This window comes from Stylophora pistillata, chromosome 10 (genome assembly GCF_964205215.1).
Source record: "Stylophora pistillata chromosome 10, jaStyPist1.2, whole genome shotgun sequence".
NCBI lineage: Eukaryota > Metazoa > Cnidaria > Anthozoa > Scleractinia > Pocilloporidae > Stylophora > Stylophora pistillata.
The window spans coordinates 6710319-6720866 of record NC_142528.1 but is presented as its reverse complement, the minus strand read 5'-3'; the positions used below and the strand labels follow the sequence as shown (position 1 = coordinate 6720866).

Sequence of the window (10548 nt, the reverse complement as noted above, 5' to 3'; positions counted from 1 at the left end):
TACCCCTGTTTAGCCATGTTCTACCAAGTTCACCCTCATCTACCCTAGTTAACCCATGTTCTACCACGTTTACCCCCGTCTACCCTTGTTTAGCCATGTTCTACCACGTTCACCCTCATCTACCCTAGTTAACCCACGTTCTACCACGTTTACCCCCATCTACCCTAGTTAACCCATGTTCTACCACGTTCACCCTCATCTACCCTAGTTGACCCACGTTCTACCACGTTGACCCCCATCTACCCTTGTTTAGCCATGTTCTACCACGTTCACCCTCATCTACCCTAGTTAACCCATGTTCTACCACGTTCACCCTCATCTACCCTTGTTTAGCCATGTTCTATCACGTTCACCCTCATCTACCCTAGTTAACCCATGTTCTACCACGTTTACCCCCATCTACCCTTGTTTAGCCATGTTCTACCACGTTTACCCCATGCACCCTTGTTTAGCCATTTTCTACCACGTTCACCCTCATCTACCCTAGTTGACCCACGTTCTACCACGTTTACCCCCATCTACCCTTGTTTAGCCATGTTCTACCACGTTCACCCTCATCTACCCTAGTTAACCCATGTTCTACCACGTTCACCCTCATCTACCCTAGTTAACCCATGTTCTACTACGTTCACCCCCATCTACCATAGGTAACCCATGTTCTGCCACGTTCACCCTCATCTAGCCTAGTTAACCCATGTTCTACCACGTTTACCCCCATCTACCCCTGTTTAGCCATGTTCTACCACGTTCACCCTCATCTACCCTAGTTAACCCATGTTCTACCACGTTTACCCCCATCTACCCTTGTTTAGCCATGTTCTATCACGTTCACCCTCATCTACCCTAGTTAACCCATGTTCTACCACGTTCACCCCCATCTACCCTTGTTTAGCCATGTTCTACCACGTTCACCCTCATCTACCCTAGTTAACCCATGTTCTACCACGTTCACCCCCATCTACCCTTGTTTAGCCATGTTCTATCACGCTCACCCTCATCTACCCTAGTTAACCCATGTTCTACCACGTTCACCCCCATCTACCCCTGTTTAGCCATGTTCTACCACGTTCACCCTCATCTACCCTAGTTAACCCATGTTCTACCACGTTTACCCCCATCTACCCTTGTTTAGCCATGTTCTACCACGTTCACCCTCATCTACCCTAGTTAACCCATGTTCTACCACGTTTACCCCCATCTACCCTTGTTTAGCCATGTTCTACCACGTTTACCCCATGCACCCTTGTTTAGCCATGTTCTACCACGTTCACCCTCATCTACCCTTGATTAGCCATGTTCTATCACGTTCACCCTCATCTACCCTAGTTAACCCATGTTCTACCACGTTTACCCCCATCTACCTTTGTTTAGCCATGTTCTACCACGTTTACCCCATGCACCCTTGTTTAGCCATGTTCTACCACGTTCACCCTCATCTACCCTAGTTAACTCATGTTCTACCACGTTCACCCCCTTCTACCCTTGTTTAGCCATGTTCTACCACGTTCACCCTCATCTACCCTAGTTAACCCATGTTCTACCACGTTCACCCTCATCTACCCTTGTTTAGCCATGTTCTACCACGTTCACCCTTATCTACCCTAGTTAACCCATTTTCTACCACGTTTACCGCCGTCTACCCTTGTTTAGCCATGTTCTACCACGTTCACCCTCATCTACCCTAGTTAACCCACGTTCTACCACGTTTACCCCCATCTACCATGGTTAACCCATTTTCTACCACGTTCACCCTCATCTACCCTAGTTGACCCACGTTCTACCACGTTTACCCCCATCTACCCTTGTTTAGCCATGTTCTACCACGTTCACCCTCATCTACCCTAGTTAACCCATGTTCTACCACGTTCACCCTCATCTACCCTAGTTAACCCATGTTCTACTACGTTCACCCCCATCTACCATAGGTAACCCATGTTCTGCCACGTTCACCCTCATCTAGCCTAGTTAACCCATGTTCTACCACGTTTACCCCCATCTACCTCTGTTTAGCCATGTTCTACCACGTTCACCCTCATCTACCCTAGTTAACCCATGTTCTACCACGTTTACACCCATCTTACCTTGTTTAGCCATGTTCTATCACGTTCACCCTTATCTACCCTAGTTAACCCATGTTCTACCACGTTCACCCCCATCTACCCTTGTTTAGCCATATTCTACCACGTTCACCCTCATCTACCCTAGTTAACCCATGTTCTACCACGTTTACCCCCATCTACCCTTGTTTAGCCATGTTCTACCACGTTCACCCTCATCTACCCTAGTTAACCCATGTTCTCCCACGTTTACCCCCATCTACCCTAGTTAACCCATGTTCTACCACGTTCACCCTCATCTACCCTAGGTAACCCCTGTTCTACCCCTTCCACCATCATCTACCCTAGTTAACCCATGTTCTACCACGTTTACCCCCATCTACCCTTTTTTAGCCATGTTCTACCACGTTCACCCCCATCTACCATAGGTAACCCATGTTCTGCCACGTTCACCCTCATCTAGCCTAGTTAACCCATGTTCTACCACGTTTACCCCCATCTACCTCTGTTTAGCCATGTTCTACCACGTTCACCCTCATCTACCCTAGTTAACCCATGTTCTACCACGTTTACCCCCATCTACCCTTGTTTAGCCATGTTCTATCACGTTCACCCTCATCTACCCTAGTTAACCCATGTTCTACCACGTTCACCCCCATCTACCCTTGTTTAGCCATGTTCTACCACGTTCACCCTCATCTACCCTAGTTAACCCATGTTCTACCACGTTCACCCCCATCTACCCTTGTTTAGCCATGTTCTATCACGCTCACCCTCATCTACCCTAGTTAACCCATGTTCTACCACGTTCACCCCCATCTACCCCTGTTTAGCCATGTTCTACCACGTTCACCCTCATCTACCCTAGTTAACCCATGTTCTACCACGTTTACCCCCATCTACCCTTGTTTAGCCATGTTCTACCACGTTCACCCTCATCTACCCTAGTTAACCCATGTTCTACCACGTTTACCCCCATCTACCCTTGTTTAGCCATGTTCTACCACGTTTACCCCATGCACCCTTGTTTAGCCATGTTCTACCACGTTCACCCTCATCTACCCTTGATTAGCCATGTTCTATCACGTTCACCCTCATCTACCCTAGTTAACCCATGTTCTACCACGTTTACCCCCATCTACCCTTGTTTAGCCATGTTCTACCACGTTTACCCCATGCACCCTTGTTTAGCCATGTTCTACCACGTTCACCCTCATCTACCCTAGTTAACTCATGTTCTACCACGTTCACCCCCTTCTACCCTTGTTTAGCCATGTTCTACCACGTTCACCCTCATCTACCCTAGTTAACCCATGTTCTACTACGTTCACCCCCATCTACCATAGGTAACCCATGTTCTGCCACGTTCACCCTCATCTAGCCTAGTTAACCCATGTTCTACCACGTTTACCCCCATCTACCCCTGTTTAGCCATGTTCTACCACGTTCACCCTCATCTACCCTAGTTAACCCATGTTCTACCACGTTTACCCCCATCTACCCTTGTTTAGCCATGTTCTATCACGTTCACCCTCATCTACCCTAGTTAACCCATGTTCTACCACGTTCACCCCCATCTACCCTTGTTTAGCCATGTTCTACCACGTTCACCCTCATCTACCCTAGTTAACCCATGTTCTACCACGTTCACCCCCATCTACCCTTGTTTAGCCATGTTCTATCACGCTCACCCTCATCTACCCTAGTTAACCCATGTTCTACCACGTTCACCCCCATCTACCCCTGTTTAGCCATGTTCTACCACGTTCACCCTCATCTACCCTAGTTAACCCATGTTCTACCACGTTTACCCCCATCTACCCTTGTTTAGCCATGTTCTACCACGTTCACCCTCATCTACCCTAGTTAACCCATGTTCTACCACGTTTACCCCCATCTACCCTTGTTTAGCCATGTTCTACCACGTTTACCCCATGCACCCTTGTTTAGCCATGTTCTACCACGTTCACCCTCATCTACCCTTGATTAGCCATGTTCTATCACGTTCACCCTCATCTACCCTAGTTAACCCATGTTCTACCACGTTTACCCCCATCTACCTTTGTTTAGCCATGTTCTACCACGTTTACCCCATGCACCCTTGTTTAGCCATGTTCTACCACGTTCACCCTCATCTACCCTAGTTAACTCATGTTCTACCACGTTCACCCCCTTCTACCCTTGTTTAGCCATGTTCTACCACGTTCACCCTCATCTACCCTAGTTAACCCATGTTCTACCACGTTCACCCTCATCTACCCTTGTTTAGCCATGTTCTACCACGTTCACCCTTATCTACCCTAGTTAACCCATTTTCTACCACGTTTACCGCCGTCTACCCTTGTTTAGCCATGTTCTACCACGTTCACCCTCATCTACCCTAGTTAACCCACGTTCTACCACGTTTACCCCCATCTACCATGGTTAACCCATTTTCTACCACGTTCACCCTCATCTACCCTAGTTGACCCACGTTCTACCACGTTTACCCCCATCTACCCTTGTTTAGCCATGTTCTACCACGTTCACCCTCATCTACCCTAGTTAACCCATGTTCTACCACGTTCACCCTCATCTACCCTAGTTAACCCATGTTCTACTACGTTCACCCCCATCTACCATAGGTAACCCATGTTCTGCCACGTTCACCCTCATCTAGCCTAGTTAACCCATGTTCTACCACGTTTACCCCCATCTACCTCTGTTTAGCCATGTTCTACCACGTTCACCCTCATCTACCCTAGTTAACCCATGTTCTACCACGTTTACACCCATCTTACCTTGTTTAGCCATGTTCTATCACGTTCACCCTTATCTACCCTAGTTAACCCATGTTCTACCACGTTCACCCCCATCTACCCTTGTTTAGCCATATTCTACCACGTTCACCCTCATCTACCCTAGTTAACCCATGTTCTACCACGTTTACCCCCATCTACCCTTGTTTAGCCATGTTCTACCACGTTCACCCTCATCTACCCTAGTTAACCCATGTTCTCCCACGTTTACCCCCATCTACCCTAGTTAACCCATGTTCTACCACGTTCACCCTCATCTACCCTAGGTAACCCCTGTTCTACCCCTTCCACCATCATCTACCCTAGTTAACCCATGTTCTACCACGTTTACCCCCATCTACCCTTTTTTAGCCATGTTCTACCACGTTCACCCCCATCTACCATAGGTAACCCATGTTCTGCCACGTTCACCCTCATCTAGCCTAGTTAACCCATGTTCTACCACGTTTACCCCCATCTACCTCTGTTTAGCCATGTTCTACCACGTTCACCCTCATCTACCCTAGTTAACCCATGTTCTACCACGTTTACCCCCATCTACCCTTGTTTAGCCATGTTCTATCACGTTCACCCTCATCTACCCTAGTTAACCCATGTTCTACCACGTTCACCCCCATCTACCCTTGTTTAGCCATGTTCTACCACGTTCACCCTCATCTACCCTAGTTAACCCATGTTCTACCACGTTCACCCCCATCTACCCTTGTTTAGCCATGTTCTATCACGCTCACCCTCATCTACCCTAGTTAACCCATGTTCTACCACGTTCACCCCCATCTACCCCTGTTTAGCCATGTTCTACCACGTTCACCCTCATCTACCCTAGTTAACCCATGTTCTACCACGTTTACCCCCATCTACCCTTGTTTAGCCATGTTCTACCACGTTCACCCTCATCTACCCTAGTTAACCCATGTTCTACCACGTTTACCCCCATCTACCCTTGTTTAGCCATGTTCTACCACGTTTACCCCATGCACCCTTGTTTAGCCATGTTCTACCACGTTCACCCTCATCTACCCTTGATTAGCCATGTTCTATCACGTTCACCCTCATCTACCCTAGTTAACCCATGTTCTACCACGTTTACCCCCATCTACCCTTGTTTAGCCATGTTCTACCACGTTTACCCCATGCACCCTTGTTTAGCCATGTTCTACCACGTTCACCCTCATCTACCCTAGTTAACTCATGTTCTACCACGTTCACCCCCTTCTACCCTTGTTTAGCCATGTTCTACCACGTTCACCCTCATCTACCCTAGTTAACCCATGTTCTACCACGTTCACCCTCATCTACCCTTGTTTAGCCATGTTCTACCACGTTCACCCTCATCTACCCTAGTTAACCCATTTTCTACCACGTTTACCCCCGTCTACCCTTGTTTAGCCATGTTCTACCACGTTCACCCTCATCTACCCTAGTTAACCCACGTTCTACCACGTTTACCCCCATCTACCATGGTTAACCCATTTTCTACCACGTTCACCCTCATCTACCCTAGTTGACCCACGTTCTACCACGTTTACCCCCATCTACCCTTGATTAGCCATGTTCTACCACGTTCACCCTCATCTACCCTAGTTAACCCATGTTCTACCACGTTCACCCTCATCTACCCTAGTTAACCCATGTTCTACTACGTTCACCCCCATCTACCATAGGTAACCCATGTTCTGCCACGTTCACCCTCATCTAGCCTAGTTAACCCATGTTCTACCACGTTTACCCCCATCTACCTCTGTTTAGCCATGTTCTACCACGTTCACCCTCATCTACCCTAGTTAACCCATGTTCTACCACGTTTACACCCATCTTACCTTGTTTAGCCATGTTCTATCACGTTCACCCTTATCTACCCTAGTTAACCCATGTTCTACCACGTTCACCCCCATCTACCCTTGTTTAGCCATATTCTACCACGTTCACCCTCATCTACCCTAGTTAACCCATGTTCTACCACGTTTACCCCCATCTACCCTTGTTTAGCCATGTTCTACCACGTTCACCCTCATCTACCCTAGTTAACCCATGTTCTCCCACGTTTACCCCCATCTACCCTAGTTAACCCATGTTCTACCACGTTCACCCTCATCTACCCTAGGTAACCCCTGTTCTACCCCTTCCACCATCATCTACCCTAGTTAACCCATGTTCTACCACGTTTACCCCCATCTACCCTTTTTTAGCCATGTTCTACCACGTTCGCCCTCATCTACCCTTGTCTTTCTTGCAGCCGTTTTTAGGATGTTCACTTGACCCTCCTCTCCAGCAACGGCTGCTCACGGAGAGACACATTCCTTTTCCTAATTAAACCTTTTTTAACCAGGATGTATCCCCTTTTACACATGTTAATTTGAAGGTGGAAGGGAGTGAAGATATGTTTAACATAATTGCTAAAGATGCTTGTCCCTACGTTAATACATCTAGTTACAAACACTGCTCACAACAAAGTTAAACATGTTCAAATGCATTTTTAATAAAATCATTACTGCAGATAGGAGTTGCTTATTGCTCTCATCTTCAAGAGGAAAATAAAGGAAACTTTATTCACTGAGAACGGAGGCGATTTATGTTATCAGTAATGAATCTAATCTCTAAATAATCAAAATCTAAAGAATCCAACTGAATTGCCTTATTCTCTAAACAAAAGCATGGAGGTTTAATTTTCCTAACGAGAACTAGTTACTCTTGCAACATCTATAACAACGAATAATTCGAGTAGTGCACTAGTCATGTTGCTCTGGATTGAGACGAGCGCACACTACATCTCTTTTTTTTTGCATGTGCGCCAACTTGGCAGTTATCTGCGCAGCTGTTTTTGATAACAGATGAACGGGCTTTTGCCCTGATGATTTTGACCTAATTACAAAATTGTATAGCGATGAAATGTTTTCCGGAGATGGTTCAACATCTGTTATATTTATAACTTTTATTACGCTTGCTAATAAAACTGACTCATAATTTGTCTATGGTCCGCGTGTTTGCGGCGTTCCGGTCGATGATAGGAACTCTGATCCTTTCAGCCTTTTATGGATTCCGGGTGATCTTTTTCTCTTCACCCCTGACGGCTTTGAGGTAGGGCGCGAACTGGCACCGTACACATTTTTGCAACCGACACAGTAGCACGAAGGGGAGCACCCCTTTCCATTTCTCAGGCAAGGGCACTTGGACTTTATTTCTCCATCCCTGCAGGCTGCGAATGTTTTGGCATCTTCCCTCTTCTTTGCCATACTTTCTCCACATCTACAGCTCAGGTGTCTATATGGCATTGTACCAGCTGAATCTTCCCCTTCGTTTCTTACATCCTGGTTCAAATTGCCACAGTTTTTGCACCTGCACTTTCTGGTACACGATATCCCTTTCCACACACAAGGGCAAACCTTACGTGTGGCAGAAAGGCACGATGATTTGCTTCCTCTTGCCATATTTTTACCACAAGAACAGCCTTTAGAATCATCTTCTACTGATATTTCAGAATCTGCAAGATACAGAAATTACATTTTGCCATAAATGAGTTTTAGAGCAGTTGGATCAGCGTCTATTCTTAATATAGTTTGGTTACTTGCAGGGTAGAAAGTTTAGTGTACCTGGTTGCTCATGTGTACCTGGGTGCACAGAAGATGACATCAAAGCAAGGTTAGATAAAGCAAGGGCCGCGTACAAAAAACATGTAAACGCTAAATTTTAAATGCATCATCTAGTGTAAACGTTAACCTAGAACCACACCTCTATATATCATCTTAGATTGCAATTCTGTCTTTTCGTAAATTATCTTCTTAGTTATTTGTCTGTTAAATTCTGTAGACCTTTGTAGGCCTTAATATAAATTATTTTGTATAATATGTATTTGATGCTATAATGTTCTTGCTGATCAGTAATTTATTTTCATTAAATGCTGTTGTCTACTGATTACCTGGCTCCGCTAGTCCCTATGGTTATTCCCGATAGCCAATACTCTTCAAGAGTATTGGCTATCTGGATATACAATATTGAAAAGAAAGTTTCTTTTCATTATTACACGACTCGGGCAGTCCGAGGGCCAATAACTAAAATCAACCAATCAAAATGCTTTATTGCCAGTCCAATATTCTCTCAGTATTGGACCGGGACCTGTCCCGAATGGTCCCGAATGATACCACACTTGTGTCCCTTTGAACTTCAGTCGTGTAATAAATCTCTTATTAACCAACCTTGCTCGGGACCGTACTGGAAGAATATCGGCCCTCGGTCTTTTTTGTACGGACCTCGCTGCGCTCGGTCCGTACTGTCAAGACCTCGGGCCGATATTCTCCCAGTACGGCCCTCGCGCTTGGTTAATAAGATATATATATATTGTTTTCTAACTTGACAAATACAAGAGTAGAAGTAATGATTGTCGTTGTTGTTGTTGTTGTTGATAGGGAATGAAGATACTGAACGTTAATGCAGGTGGAGATGGCCAAGATCTTTCTTAATTCGCTATTGCGTTTAAACCTATCGTGTGAAACGAGAATGGCACCATCGTTACTACCCGCTGAGGGGAATTAAAGTTCACCACTAAATGTTATCCGATTCGTACTGGTTTAAATTGATAATGAGAAGCGATAGTGTTAATCCGTGGAGAGACATTATCGGCCCGTAGCCCGCGGAAAATCAGTGAAAAAATTAGAATGCTTTGACGGCCGCGAAGTTAGGCAGATCGGTAAAACAATTATTTTTCAATTATGACCGGTATAACGTATTATTTAGCCAATGTAAAGTTGCGAATTAATGAAATTTGTGATAGGCTGTACGCATGAATACATATTTGATTGATCTGCATTTAGTGGGTTTTGGCTGTTTTTCAAGTAGCGCGAGGAAGAAAATTTAGTGGTGAACAATAAAGACAATAGAGTGTTTATCGGTCTGATAGTTGCCCCTTGGAATTTTGATGTTCTTTAAAATAGCATATTTGCCCTCGGACAGTGACTTTTGAACGTATTTGTATGACCTGCATGAATAGAAAGAGATTGTTATTGGAGGGTGAAAATGGTACATATCGCATTTACTTAGATACGATTTAAGAAATAAAACCAAGGCAAAAGTCCTCGGTAAAATAATGATTTGACATGGTTAAATGTATTTTTGTGACATGAAAGGCGTCACGTTTTCTCCGCAGGGTGAAAATAGTTGATTTCAAAAAAATAGTAAATCTTCTTATCTTACTGCTTTGCAAAATGAATAAAAATCCTTCTCGTTGATTCTCATTGATTGAAGATTAATCCAAATCCTCGTGAAAGTCACCTTTCACTTATTGGAAAATATATCTGCATTATAGTTTTAATCTCGTTACATCTCGCCTGGTTTCGTTTCGTTTCGTTTCGTTTTGCAAAATATTGAACTAGTAAGCCGTCGATTTGTTGTTCAATAAGCCTGTAAATAAATACATGGGTTTTTTAAGACCAATTAAAAACATTTTACCAGAACATACAGTACCGCCTGAGAAATGATCGATCTGGTTTAAAGTTCTGATTGGTGGCGAAATGTCCTCTGTAAAAGAGAAAAAAAGATCTGGCCGGCTTATAATAGTGACCCGTAGTTAAGTTAGTTTTGTTGTGTTAAGTCATACTTTTAGGTGATTGGATTTTTCCTAAAAGATTTCACTCCAAGACTTCTTCCATGGACTTCAGTTAGAAACAGAAACGTTAATAATAAAAACTTGCATTACTTTA

At 44.7% G+C, this 10548-nt stretch overlaps 1 long non-coding RNA gene across 1 annotated transcript; it reads left to right on the top strand.

Moving 5' to 3' along the window:
* Positions 1-8374: 8374 nt before the first annotated feature.
* On the top strand, positions 8375-10548 carry LOC148721589 (uncharacterized). The gene is made up of 2 exons (XR_015992290.1): positions 8375-8494; positions 9259-10548. It is a non-coding gene; the product is annotated as an uncharacterized LOC148721589 (long non-coding RNA).